The sequence below is a fragment of the Gracilinanus agilis genome, chromosome 5, assembly GCF_016433145.1.
Source record: "Gracilinanus agilis isolate LMUSP501 chromosome 5, AgileGrace, whole genome shotgun sequence".
NCBI classification, from domain to species: Eukaryota; Metazoa; Chordata; class Mammalia; order Didelphimorphia; family Didelphidae; genus Gracilinanus; species Gracilinanus agilis.
This window is the reverse complement of record NC_058134.1, coordinates 268,377,292-268,392,373: the sequence shown is the minus strand read 5'-3', so window position 1 is coordinate 268,392,373 and position 15,082 is coordinate 268,377,292. Positions and strand designations below refer to the sequence as shown.

Here is a 15,082-nt window from a genome sequence, read left to right as displayed (position 1 = left end):
GTTCTCACTCTTGACAGTATTCTTCACATTGATTCTCTTTAATCCTTTTATACAAAAACTTATTACAGGTCTTGGGATTTAGAGTCGGAAAGGACCTAAAAGCTCATCTAGTTCAAACTCCTCATTTTATATAGATGATGAAGTAGAGTCTGGGAAAGGTTAAAGTGATTCAAGTTGGAATCAGCAGAGCTGGAATTTGAATCCAAGTTCCAGATCCTCATATTAACCTTTGATTCCATTGGTTTATAGATCTCCCAATGAAGAAATTGCCAACATAGATTGGCACATGATCTTCAGTCTAGTCTTACAGAATACCTAGGCAGTGTTGAAATTAAGTGATTTGACCTGGGGACAAGTGATTGGTTTGTACTGGGTCAAACAGTCGGTATGTGTCCTGTGCAAGACTTGAACCCAAGTCTTCCTGACTTTGAGACCAACATACATTAAGCCAGGCTACCACTCTGTGCCATAATTTTATGTGCTAATCTGAATTGACTCTTTAAATATGTTTAAAAGTCTTGAATACTAATCGCTTTTCTCTTGCAGACAACATGAACTATTATTTATATATTGACATCCTCAAATAGAAAGAGATTCAGGTGCCTTTCAAGTTTTTCCTCCCTATTTTTTCACTATTCCCCCAATATCTGTTTTGGCCAACCTAAGTAAAAGAATGTGGTCTTAGAACAGGGGTCTGCAATGTATGGCTCTTGCAGAAAGAGCCATAAAGTCCTTTTTTTTTTTTTTTTTTTTTTTTTTCAGGTGCTGTTACAGGAGCGCACACTGTAAGCACTGTACGGCTCTCATGAAATTACATTTTAAAAAATGTGGCATTTATGGCTCTCACAGCCAAAAAGGTTGCCGACCCCTGTCTTAGAACCTTATGCTCTGACTTTAAAATCCTTTTGTCTTTAAAACTTGTTTGTGATGGCATTCCACCGCATTCATAAATTTCTTTTGTATTATGTAGATAATAGTATGTTCTTCAAAGTTTTGCTCAAATGTCACCTCATTTGATTCCTTAGCTGCTAGTTCCCTTCCCTCAAAACCTTTTACAGATGTATTTATTTTTGCATATAGTATGTAAGCCCTTTGAGGTCAGATACTATAATAATTTTTGTTCTTAACAGCAACACCTAGCAACAGTGCCTGACACCTAATTTTACTATCTGATTAATGGCTTTTTTCTTTCTTTTCCCTTTCCCACATCCTTGAAACTATTAGGTTGTTTTTTCCCTCCAAATTTCAGAGCAGCGGTACATTTCCCAGTAAGAGAGTTGCATGCATCTTGGAGATTTTGTTGACTTTTTTTTCTTTCAGTAATGTTTTTTCCCCAGTTACATGTAAAAACAATTTTTAAAATTTTGTTTTCTAACATTATGATTTTCAAATTCCCTCTCTTCCCCCATTCCTGAGACATTAAGCAATTTGACAAAGGTTCTAAATGTGCTATCATGCAAAGCATTTTCAAATTCATCATGTTGTAGAAGATGCATACCTTTTCCCTCCCCCCCAAAAAAAATCATGAAGGAAATAAAGTGAAAATGGTATGCTTCAATCTGCATTCAGATTCCCATCAGTTCTTTTCTCTCGTAGTAGATCACATTTTTTTTTATCATGAATCCTTTGGAATTGGATCATTGTATTGCTGAGAATGTCAGTCATGTTCAGATGATCATCATATAATATACTATTACTGTGTATGATGTTCTCCTGGTTTTACACATTTTGCTTTGCATCAGTTCATATAATAAGATTCCCAGCTTTTTCTGAAACCATCGACCTCATTATTTCTTACAATGCAACAGTATTCCATCATAGTTAAATACCATAACTTGTTCATCTACTTCCCAATTAATGGACATCCCCTCAATTTCCGATTCTTTGCCACCACAAAAAAAAGCTGCAGTAAACATTTTTGTTACAAGTAGGTCCTTTCCTCAAATCTTTGATCTCTTGGGCATATAGACCTAGTAGTGGTATTGTTGTGTCAAAGGGGGTTATATGCAGTTTTATAGCCCTTTCGGACTCAGTTCCAAATTGTTCTCCAGAATTGGTTGGATCATTCCACAATTCCACCAACAGAGCATGTGTCCCAATTTTCCCACATCTCCTTCAGCATTTGTCATTTTCCTCTTCTGTCATATTAACCTTGTTAATGTAAAAGCATATAAACTCATTTAAAGTAGAAGCTAAAGTATAGTTGTTGTTTTAACTTTTTATTACTTCAAAGAAGTTGTGTTGCTTTTTAAATTCTACCATGGGTTGAAATTTATACTATATTTTATTATAATTTCTGAGAAGTCATCATGAGATGCCACACACACGCAATATTTAACTTTACAATATACATGTTAACAGTAAAGAAAATTCTGTGGTCTTGGCTTTCACATGAGGATTTAATAACCTGAGGAAAATGAAGTTTTCGATTTGAATTCTTGTGCACATCCTTAACATTTACTTTAAAATATAGCAGTAGGACAACTAAAGAGTTAGCCCTGGAGACAGAGGTCTTGGGTTCATATGTGACCTCAGGCACTTCCTAGCTGTGTGACCCCAGACAAGTTGTTTCTTTTATTTTTTAGAAAAATTTTCTATGGTTACATGATTCTTGTTTTTACTTTCTCCTTTACTACCACCCCCATATCCAACGCACATTTCCACTGGTTTTAACATGTGATCAGTCAGGATTTATTTACATATTATTGATAGTTGCATTGGTGTGGTCATTTCAGATCTACATCCCCCAACCGTGTCAGCACAGAAGGGCATTACATATGGAGAGAAAGACCTGAGAAATTTTCTCACACACATGACAGTCTAAAAATCAGAAACTAAATCTATTGTTTGGGCTGGCTTTTTATAAGCGCCCCCCCCCCCCAATTGGTTCTGTGTACATAGTGTGATTATTTATGTATTATTCTGTAATATGATTTGGGAAATATCAATTGTAGCATGAAGTTTAGCAATATGCCTTTTTTATTTTATGTACACTAGGAACATATTGAGCTTTTATATTGTTGCGTTCAAATCCACAAGAAGTTCTGGTCAATCTGAATTTCTTTATTGCTGATGTTTGGCAGATGTCTATATGTCTTCTATTTCTTTGTTTTATGATATGTTTGCCCTGCAGGTATGGGATATAACACATGAAGTTTAACGTCAGCAGAAATGGAGGGATTTGAAGATAATATAATATAATCTCTTTGGCAGTAAATAGCAAGCTTATTCTTGGTATCATTTCAGTGTTATAACTCTTTGAAATATTCATATAAAGTTTTGTTTCTCATGACTATACACTTGCCTAGAAATATCTATTTTGATGAAGGGAATCACTGGCATCAGTTTGTTTTTTGATGATGGTGATAACTAACATTTATATTTAGCACTTGTTGTGTTCCAGGTTCTGTGCTAAGCATTTTTGGGTCCTTCAAAACAATCCTAGCAAGTAGATACTGTTATTACCAATGAGGAAACTGGCAAACAGATTAAGGGACTTGCTCAGAAGCACAACTAAATGTCTTCTATCAGATTTGAAGTTGGGTCTTCCTGACTCCAGAACCCACGTTCTATCCACTGTAAGCAATACTAAACATTAATTCCAAGGCAGAAACGCAATAAGAGCAAATGATTTGCTCAGAGTCACACAGGTAAGGGAGTGTCTAAGGCCAGGATTAAACTAAGACTTCCCATCTCTAGGCCTGCTCTCTATCCACTAAGCCACCTAGCTCCTGCCTTCATATTCTTTTAATGCTAGACTCTTGTCATTTAGCCTTTTGCTAGCAAAACTTAATTAAGTTAACTTGTATTCTTTTAGTCCTCCCAACAGTGTGGTATTTTTCAATTGGACTTTTTCTTTTTAAGCCCTTATGTTCCATCTTGGAATCAGTACTATGTATTGGTTCTGAGGCAGAAAAGCTGTAAGGGCTAGTCAGTAGGGATTGGGTGACTTGCCCAGTCACACAGGTAGAAAGTGTCAGTTAGATTTGAACCCAGGACCTCTCAACTCCAGACCTAGTTCTCTGTCCACTGAGTCACCTATCTTCCCCCAACAATTGGACTTTTTCTCAAGAATTCCATGTCAGTAAGAATTAATATAGCTTCTGTGTGCCATGCACTCTACTGGGCTCTGGGGAGACAAAATCAAACACATTCAAAGAATTCATATTCAGTATCCATATATACAAAATAAATCAGAGGTAATTAGGAGAGAGGGCACTAGCAGGCAGGATGAGATGTGAGGGGGCCTTTTGAAGGAAATGAGAGAGCCACAGTGCTGGCAGCATTCTGGTTAAGCAGACTGAGTATTGTATTTATTATGAAATTTAATTTTTTATTTGTAATGCTAAGCCAAATATATTTCACTAAGCTGAATTTTAAAGAACCAAGTGTGTGCTGTTGGTGGATGTGTGTCTAAACACTTGTGATAGGAAATAACTGCAAAGGCCCACATGCAGAGGTACAAATACTCTGGATTTATGTGAGGGACTTGGGGTAAAGAAGTGGATTCATTCCATAGAAAGCAGACGAGCTGGCCAGGAGAGCCAGGCTTATTATGCTTATGGAGGAAAGCTGTAGAAGAGTCTTGTCCCTGAGTCTGCTCTGGAGCTGTTGTTTAGTACTTTACTTGGGTACATATTGATAGGTATTGATGGGACCAGTTATCTTACATGGAGAATGTCCCTGAAAGCAAGACCAGTAAGTTAGAGTAATCTGAAGCAGCCTCAAAATTGTCTCTCGTGTATATATTCCTCTATAAACAGCTTCATAAATAATGTAGATCCTTGTTAAAATCTATGGGGAGGGTTGGTGAACCACCCATGTGAGGTAACCTGTAACCTGTAACCTGTGTCATATAACGAGCCAACGGGAATCTGTTGAGGGAATCTAGTCCAAAACCCTTATTTCACAAGTAAAGAAACTGAGGCCTAGAGATGTTAAATGATACCTGAGGTCATTGAGAGAGGTGAGATTTAAACCCAGGTCACCTCACTCTTAATCCAGGATACCTTTCATTACACTATCTCTTTGCTATAATTAACATGTATTTTCACAGGTAATTTGTCAATTATGCTTAACTGTGCTCCAAAACTGTGAAGTCATCCATTTTAACTTTGAGAAGATAGTGATTGAAAAATTTCCCTTTAATAGTATGTAATTGTTTTGAAGTAAAGCGAATAGCCACTAAAATCCTAATGGTGTATTAATGAACACACCATGGTTGGATATAAGCTATTTTTGACAGTTTTTTTTTGTTTGTTTGTTTTTTAATTTCTTGGAATAATGTTACCATTACTACATCCTGATTTAAGCAATTCACTCAAAGCTTGATTTTCCTCTATTTTGTAATAATTATGATTAAATGTTAAACTCCTTGGAGGCTGCAGGATTTTCATGGGTAAATTTTGGAAAGCTAAGTCACAGCTCTGTAAGGTTATTTCCCTAATGATAATATATAAAGCAATTTATAGCAGTCATCTGAAACTGCTTTCTCCATGATCTCTTTATTGCTAAATCCAGACCTTCTCTTAGTCTAATTTTTCTTGGTCTCTGTAGCACTTGACTCTTGACCATTCTTGTCTCCTGGATTAGAAACCTAAGTACAACCGTTGAAATAACTTCCATAAATAAATAACATGACTAGAATTAGACAATGCAAGATAGCCACTAAATTCTCTAAATTAACTAAATTCTCTAATTCACTAAATTCTGTTTCTGTGTGAAGAGACAGTATGATGTAAGATATTAGTGTCAAACTCAGATTAACATTATTTTGTTGTCTTTTGTTAGTCATAAAAAATAATTTTCTGATTATGTTTTAATCTGGTTTGGCAGACTTGAAATTTGATACCTGATCTAATAATCAGAAAGACTTGGATCCAGATCCCTTCTCTGACATAATATTCTGTGACTCTATGCCACTCTCCATGGCATGACTAGTTCCAGATCTCTTCTTTTGCTACTATTGGAAGGATAAGATAAGTGAGAATTCTTTCCCTTCGTAGTTGTTCTCTTTGCACTATGTCATGCCAATATAGCATACTTGTGAAATAAATCGTGGTGGGTAACCTTAAAATTTCCAAGTTATTTCTCTAACATGATGGACACAATAAGATTTCTTTGTTGCTTCTATAATCTTATCATTTTGGAAAACTAGATTTAGATGAGTATGCCACAGGTAACTCGAAATGGATCATAAAAATTTTAAGTGAGACATCAACAGGAAGAGAATTGTTACCTAAATAAAGGAGAGAAGAGTTTATAAAAGATAAAACTTAACATTCCAGTTTTCAAATTAAAAAGCTTTGATATAAACATAAGCAATACAGCCAGAATTAGAAGAGGAACAGAGGGAAAGTTGTTAACAATATTTCTGATTAAAGATCTGTTTTCCAAAAGGATATAACAGTTTTCATAAGAAATTCATGTCATTAGCCATATGAAAGAGACTGATCCAAATCACTAATAATAAAATATATATATATATATGTAGTTTTAGGAAGTCAAATCTAAAAGGTTAGACAGGCAATTTAGCTCTCCCGCCCATTCTTCAATATTTATTTTAACATTCTCTAACTGGATATTTTTGTTCGTTCCCTGCCACTAAAAATTGAAGGCAAAAAAAGGGCATAATTCATGTATAGCAGTGTTTATGTAGAAGGTTATAAGTTACAGACAACAGGATTGTGGGTGATAAAATGCAGAGAGCAAGAAAGTTGCTCACACCCTTTGGCCTCTTCCAATTGATGAACACAGTCTTCTTGGTTCATAAAATTCCCGATCCTCCCCTACCTTCTGTGTACTGATAAAAACACCAATATCTGTCTGAGAGTCAAAGGGTAAATCTTTGGCAGCAGTGTTTTCTGAAGCTCAGTGCCAAGCACTATGCAAATCTTTAAGGAAATAAAGACCAAAAAATTGAAACCCTATTTTTAAGACTTAATAATAAAACTTTAGGTAGGGAAAGACACTTGTAGTTGAGATCACTGATATAAAGAAATGACAGAAAAGAGTACCCAAGATAGAATCTTGGGAGAGTATCCATTGGGACTATAATATGGACCAATCTCTCAGTAAAAGAGATTGCATTGTTGTCATTTTGTAGGTAACTAGAACAGATAATGTCACATAAAAGCTAAAAAGAGAGATTAGTTTGAAAGAAAAAGTAATCATCAGTGTCAGATAAAGCACTCTGGGGGTCAAGAAAAAAGGAGAACTCTGGAAAGACCATCTGATTTAAACTTGGGAGAGTTTTAGTTGGGTGATGAGATCAGAAGCCTGATTACAAATGGTTGAAGAGTGATTGAGAAGAGAGAAGTAAAGATAACAAATGTAGAAAGCTTTGCCCTCACCTCTACCCCCGCCCCAGAAGTCAAAGTGAGAAATGAAGGGGAGATAATAGGATCATATTTTCAGGAGATGGTAGGACTGGTAAAGGTATTTTGTTGATGATAAATGATTTAGCCATAATTTTTTAATTTAGAATATTTTGCCACGGTTACATGATCCATAATTCCCACCTCCCTTGTTCCCCCTCCCAAAGTGAACAAATGGTTCCACTGGGTTATAAATGTATCATTGTTCAAAGCCTATTTCTGTGTTATTCTTATTTGCAGTAGAGTGATCTTTTAACATGAAAACCCTAATCACATCCCTATTGCATTATGTGATCTATCATATATTTTTCTAATGCATTTCTGGTTCCATAGTTTTCTCTGGATGTAGATAGTGGTTTGTTTTTGTTTTTACAAGTTCCTCTGAATTGTCTTGGGTCATTGCATTGCTGCTGGTAGAAAAGTATTACATTCGATTGTGCCATAATTTATTAGTCTTCTGTGTACAATGTTCTCCTGGTTCTGCTCCTTTTGCGCTGCATCCATTCCTGGAGGCTTTCCCAGTTCACATGGGATTTCTCCTTTCAGCACAATAGTATTCCATCCCCAACATATACCACAATTTATTCAGCCATTCCCAAGGGATACCCCTTCATTTTCCAGTTTTTTGCCACCACAAAAAGAGCAGGTATAAATATTTTTGTACAAGTCTTTTTCCTTATTATCTCTTTGGAATACAAATCCAGCGGTGGTATGACTGGATCAAAGGGCAGGCATTCATTTAAAAGCCCTTTGTGCATAGTTCCAAATTGCCCACCAGAATGGTTGGACCCATTTACAACTCCACCAGCAGTGTATTAGTGTCCCAATTTTGCCACATCCCCTCCAACATTTATCACTTTTTTTGCTGCCATATTGGCCAATCTGCTAGGTGTGAGGTGGTACCTCAGAGTTGTTTTAATATGCATTTCTCTAAATCAGGAGGGATTTTGAACACACTTTCATGTGCTTATTGATAGTTTTGATTTCATCCTGTGAAAACTGCCTATTCATGTCCCTTGACCATTTGTCAATTGGAGAATGACTTGATTTTTTTGGTAGATTTTACTTAGTTCTTTATATATTTGGGAAATTAAACCTTTGTCAGAGAGTTTTGTTATAAAAATGTTTTCCCAGTTTGTTGCTTTCCTTCTAATCTGAATCTGAAGATAGTAACAAAGGAACTGCTAGATGGGGAGAAGTTGACATTTAGATAGGCAGAAAGGGGCAATTTTCCGGAGCAACCTAGCAGGAATAGGGCCAAGGATACATTGGACTTTGGCGAGGAAAAAAAAGGGCCATCTCATCGGAAACTGGAAGAATAGGAGATGGTATCAAGGAGCCTTCTGCTTCTCAATTGAGCTGATGAGAGACCTCACAAGTGAATTTTCTCTGTAAAGTAAAAGATAAGATCTTCAACTCAGATCCAAGGAAAGAAGAGAAGCAATTAGGGAGGAATAAAAAGGATAGCTTTGCTTCGGTGTGGGACCTGTTGGGTTTGATAACATAAATTTGTAGTTATATCTATGTAGACTGACAGACTTGAAACTTTATCAGAAAGTTCTATTGGGCAGGGAGTTTGGAGAGTTGGAGGACATTTATAGAGTTGAATTGTTAATTATAGAGTCAAGATGGGAAGAAGAAATAGAAATAAAAATAGGAACAAATGGTCTGACATAATAACCAGGAGAGAATAATAAAGTAAGATTAAGTCAGAATTGTTTGGCTAGGAATATCCTTTGAAGTCATGAAAAGAGAGGAGGGAGATCATGATATGACAGTTTATCATCAAGTATTTGAAGGGTTGTCATGAGAATAGATTAGACTTGTTCTTCTCCTGCCCAGAGGACAGAACCAGAAGCAGGATAACTTTTGGATGTTTATTTTTGTTGGGATTTTGTGATTGGGTTGAACTGATCTGCCACAAAGACTTTATTTAGGACATAAATTTTATAAGTGTTTTGTTCAAATAAAACACTATGTAACATGCTGATAAAGTTATGTAAATATCTGTCTCATAATGAAAGAGTGTTAGAAACTAATAAGAGGATTATGGACCCCAAAATTTCCTTTTACCTGCAAAGGAACCAACCTGCATTTGAAGGAATCTTCATTATTGTCACTTCAGCCAAATGCATTGCTAATCTAGAGAATCAGTTTAGAGTTCTGTTAAGAAACTGGTTTTTCCACATTCATCAGATTGTAGATAAACATACACTGAAGTAAATAAATATTAATAGAAATTATATGGAGCACTAAATTGGTATGATTGCAGTAATAAAACTGGAAAATGGGACCTTGAATGGCAAAGACACTATACCTAACTGAATTTGCCAGTAGTTCGTGATTGATTAAAAGGAACAAACTTGAGTTTGTGGCAGAATTTAAATACACTAAAATGACAAAGCAATAGTTCTTTCACTAGAATGACCTTTTTTATACCCAAGAAAATAAGAGAATATTGTCTCTATACTCCAGTTGCTTACAAATTCTAAACCTATTTAATTTAATTGTTTTGATTGAACTATTCCCAAATTATTCTGCAAATGTGTGATCAAAATACCATTTATGCTGCTGTTAGTGCTGATCAGGAATAAAACTTGTATTTCCCATGATTGTTCAGGGTAACTGTTCAGTGTACTGCTTCTAGTTTTATGGATGCAAAATGTGTTAAAGATTAGAGATAGTTCTCACTTGTCTTGATCAGAAAGGCATACCACTCAAAAAAGAGATGGGTAACAATCATGCGAATGCATTTTGATAACTTGATGATTTTTGGTTTGCCTGAGGATGTTTTTAAATTTTTGAGCTGATAAAAATTTTCAAGCTGATATTTTGAGCTGTGTGTAGAGAAAAGATTTCAGGCAAGAAAGATTCAAGTGACACAAAACTGTCTTTATAACCCCCTGGACAATCATTTAACGTCAGTATCTGGACAGCTTTCTTTAAGACCATCAGTGGCAGAATAGATGCCAGCCTGCTTTGGTAAATAGTTCCCTCACCAAAAATTTCTTACGATGCTTACATTATTTTGTTTTGTCCCTTTTGTCATCCCCTCAAAAAAAATCCCACCTTTGAATTTGTTGAACCCTTTTTGATCAAAAGATTAATACCAGGTATTTCTGGAATTTGATTAAAATTTAACTTGTATTACAGAGAAAACATAATCTTCTTTAGCTGCAAAAATACTACTTTGGGAGGTGGAGGCGGAAAGAAGAAATCAGCTATCTGGAGCCTTCTCCAGAAAGTGTACAGTGGGAGAACTGTCAGCCAACAATTGGAACCAGTAGTTAAGTGTTTTAACTTGCCATTTTCATCACCCTTTATAACTTAAAATTAGAGCATGTGTTGCAGAAATCTGAACAACTTCAGAGGTCTTAGAAATTGCTTAGGTTACCAAAGCATTATACATTTATCATAGTACTCTTTTGGTTGACCCTTGTCAACCAAATCTTGAAGGGGCAAAAGTAATGAGTATTTAGATGGTTTTTTAAAACAAATTTTAAATTTGCCTTTTAAATTTGACATAAAGTCTTAAATGTACTCAAAACAACTCACTTTTTTCCTAATAAATATTTTGAGTTAAGCAGAATTATGTTATTATATTTGAGTTATAGAATTTTAAGAGCTTGAAGGGATGTTTTACATATGTTCTTCAGTTAGGACATTGGCAGAGCAATTAAGGAATTTTCCTAAGGGCATATAGATAGGAAGTAACTGGGCTGCAATTTAAGCCTGCATCCTCTGACTTCAAATTAAATGCTCATTTCTTTAGACATAAATTATCTTTATAGATTCTTGATATGGCATTAACAAATACAAAAGATAGAAGTGGGGGAAATGCTTACCCTGGGATCCCCCATGGTTTACCACACCAGTTGTATAAATTTTTGTAGTCAGATAAGGAAGATTGTTGGAGTCAGATCTTAAAAGTGGAATTAGAATTAAATCGAGAGCATAGGTAGAGATCCTAGCCTGAAACAACTGTAGAGAATGTGAATAATTAATGGAAGAGCATGAATGTCAAGTTCAATAGGAACAGAAGCAACTTGTCTGTAGAGGGAGAATATTAACTCAGAGAATTGCTTGTTTATATTCATGGTTTTAAAAATTCATTTTGTTAGATATTTCCCTGTTATATTTTAATTTGATTCTGAAAATTGCCTGTTTACATTATCTATATTTTTATTCATTTTGTTAAGTATTTCCCGGTGGTTACATTTTAATCTGGTTCTGTGGTACTCAGGAAGGAGTGTTCTAGCCAAATAAGATTGAAACCCCTCTGCTCTAGCAGAATTGGTAGGGTAGGAAAGCAGAGGCATAAATGGTAGATTGGCCTCTTTTCCCACTAAAGTTGAAAGATTTTAGATTAATGTATGAATTTGATATATAAAACAGCCTGACAGATTAGGACAGGTCATTTTATGTGGTAAAATATATAATAACCCTACTTATGTTTTGTGTTGTGGTTTGTTTTTTTTTTTAAACCAGTGCTCCAGATGCAGAAGAATTATTACTAGAAGACATTTATGGTTTAAAAAAAATTACTGAAAAAGTTTACTGCAATACTTGATCTTTCTTTTTCTTAACAAATTTTCCATAGAACTATCTAGAACATTGGAGGCTTTCTTTCCTCTAATTTTTTTAGCTTCTCAGACATACTAAGATAATGCAACGATTTTTTTCCTTTGTTCTTTTTTGGTGACTATCCTACCTCATTTTCCAGTCATAAAAATACACACACACACACATATGTGTATATATAGATATAGATATATAGATATAGATATAGATATAGTGTGACAATGTGGCTCTGGGTGTATATATAAACTTTTTTGCCAGTTTTTCATAAATCATCATTAGTAACAGCCTAGTTAATACCCATCATTTATCTTTCCGTTTGTAAATTTAATTCTTCTGAGAATGTTAGGCTATGATTCATGGTCAGATAGTCACCCCAGAAGAGGATATATTATTATAGTTATGCTTGTGCCATGGTTTGGGATTGTTGAGAATACTGTAGGTTTTAAAATGTAATATAGCTTTTTTAAAGCTTCTCGCTAGCCTTTCTAAACACTTTATGCATTTATGTGATTTTATTCTTGGCTTTAAATATGATGGGATATGTCCTTTAAAAGTCCCAAGCTCATTAGTACAGCCACTTATATTCTTTAAATATCTTTCTCTTTATCCCTGATAATCATTAGCAAAAAGTTAGGGTTAAATCATAAATAGTAGTTCTCATGCTACCTAGGTTTTTTTCCTCTTCCCTTTTTGGAAGAAACAGCATCTTCTATCAACCCAAACTATTTCTTGAGTATATAATGTCTTATAGATGAGAAAACTGAAGCAGACAGAATTAAGTGGCGTGCTCAGAGTCAATCAATGAGTGAGGCAATATCTGAGCAGGTTTTAAAACCCAGCTCTTCCTAATGCTGCATTGCTCTATGTAACCATTTCTTCTGAAAGTTCCTGAGTATTGCCATGATTTTTCTTGCTATCCTATAGCTATACTATACTTTTATATATTAGTATACATACTAATATATATCATATATATATAAAGTATATTATACTGTGCTTTCTATACTATAATTAAGTCCTTCATGGATGATGTTTTCCCTAGAAATTGGATTCATTCCCTAAACATCTTTCAAAAAGAGACCTTTCTTAAAGAAACTTGTAAAGATTCTCTCTTCCCCACTCCTTTTTCCTGCTTCTAATTTTAGCTTCATTAGTTTTGTTTATGCAGAAACTTTAATCAAAAATTGTCCATTTTACTTCTGGTGAGCCTATCACTTATCATAAACTTTTCTCCAATCCATAAATAAACAGGTAATTTCTTCTATACTGCTCTAATTTGCTTATATATCACCCTTTGTCTTTTAAACAGAAAAGTTCTGATATGGCCAACAAATATTCTAGTGTTTCTGCTATACTTTGGTCAGTTTTATATATTATTATCATTATTAGCAAATGCTATGATTTGAGAGGTCATATCTTAACTAGTTTTTAGAACTCTTGTAGAAAGGAAGATGACATTGCCATTGGCAATCATAGAGTTCCACAAATAATCAAGTTTTTGTGAGAACTAATTTGACTCAAAAACTATGCTTGCTGCAGGACAGTGATGGGCAGGCAACCTTTTGAGCTTGCTGTGTCACTTGGAGAAAAAAAAACCATAATTTTGCGATACTTATAGTTTAAATAATAAAAATGTATAATTGTAATATATAACTGTATTTAATAAACCAAAAACTAATCATTAACTTACTTGCTTGGTGACAGGTTGTTTTGGCCTACAGACCTCTGGCACAGAGTATCTACACTGCACTATAGCAAATGTTTCATCCTCAGCATGCAGCCCCATACTTCTCTGTATGTGACTGCATGTGGCCACATGTCATCAAAAATGGCTATGCGTGTCAGTGCTGACACATGTCATAGGTTTGCCAAAAGGGCTGTAGGAGCTAATATTTATATTGAGGTGTTCTGATTAACAGTTGACAATAGACATTTGAACTTGTAAAATATTTAAATGTTATTGAGTTTTCTGCATCCATGCATTCCACAAATGATTAAATATTGATGTATTAGGCAAATTAAAGTCCCTCTCAGTGAAACTTGTGAATTTATGTACTCCAGGCAATATAGAAAAGGAAAATATAAGAGTAAGAAAATTCCTAGGATCTTAGCTTTATTTAGTGCTTGATGGAACGCTAATAGTTAACTGATACAACTCCTTCCATTTCAGATGAGGAACTGAGACTTCCTGACAACCTGAAATTGGTTAGTGCCCTTTTCTTCCCCAAACCACTTTGTATATATACTTATACAATGTACATGTTGTCAACTCCAATACAATGTGAGCTCTTTGAAAGTAGAAACTATTTATTATATGTTTGGCACATGTTTAGACCCCCAAATAGTAGTGATCTGTAATCTTAAGTAATCTCATTTTGTGCTAAAATAATAATTAGTCTTTTGAAATTTCTTACCTTTCCCCCTCACCCCTCACAGTTCTGGAATTATGCTAATACATGTAAGAACCATTTTAATTCTGAATTCTAAGGATGAAATGGAGAATATTTATTAAATTTTAGCTTTGAAAGAAATCTTAGCATTCTAGTTTTAAGGGACTTGATTTCTACATGTATGTTTAAGTTCAGATATGTATATGTTTCTAATAATACCTTGTAAGTAAAGTGTTCAGTAGAATTAAAACAATTCTAAGTGTAGAGTTGGAAGGGATCTTAAGTAGATCATGAAGCCCATTTACTTTTTAAATGGGAAAACAACCCTACAAATATTAAATGATTTACCAAATCATGCAACTAGAAACTGTATGTGGCAGAATTTTAAACTAGCTCTTTCTGACTTCACATACAATTCTTGATTTGTCAAACCACATTGCTTCTCCTTTTGAAAAAATAATATATCAACAATTAGAATTCATAACATCCACAAATTTTGATTTATTTTACTAGAAAACTTTTGTAAGTTTTTCCAAGGAAAATGCCCTTTTCAGGCAGTTTTGAAATATTCATTGTTCTAAATTCATTAAATAAGTGATGTAGAACATAAGAACTACCTAAACTTTGATATTGAATAGTTTAAAGGAATGAGAAAAAAATGCCTTTCAGGAGTTGTAATCTAGTCGAAGAAGATAAAACAAGTATGAATTTGCTTGAACAAACTGAAATATTATG

At 34.5% G+C, this 15,082-nt stretch overlaps 1 protein-coding gene across 2 annotated transcripts in view; it reads left to right on the top strand.

The window, feature by feature from the left end:
* Nucleotides 1-15,082, top strand: part of RAP1B (RAP1B, member of RAS oncogene family) — a 55,191-nt gene that overhangs the window by 19,074 nt on the left and 21,035 nt on the right. Inside the window, exon 1 of one of the 2 annotated variants that reach the window (XM_044677395.1) lies at nt 14,141-14,162. The exons of the other annotated variant lie outside the window; for it this stretch is intronic. The gene's annotated coding sequence lies outside the window, so the exon portion shown is untranslated. Of the gene's footprint in view, nt 1-14,140; nt 14,163-15,082 lie in introns of those variants that run through there. 2 annotated transcript variants of the gene reach the window in all.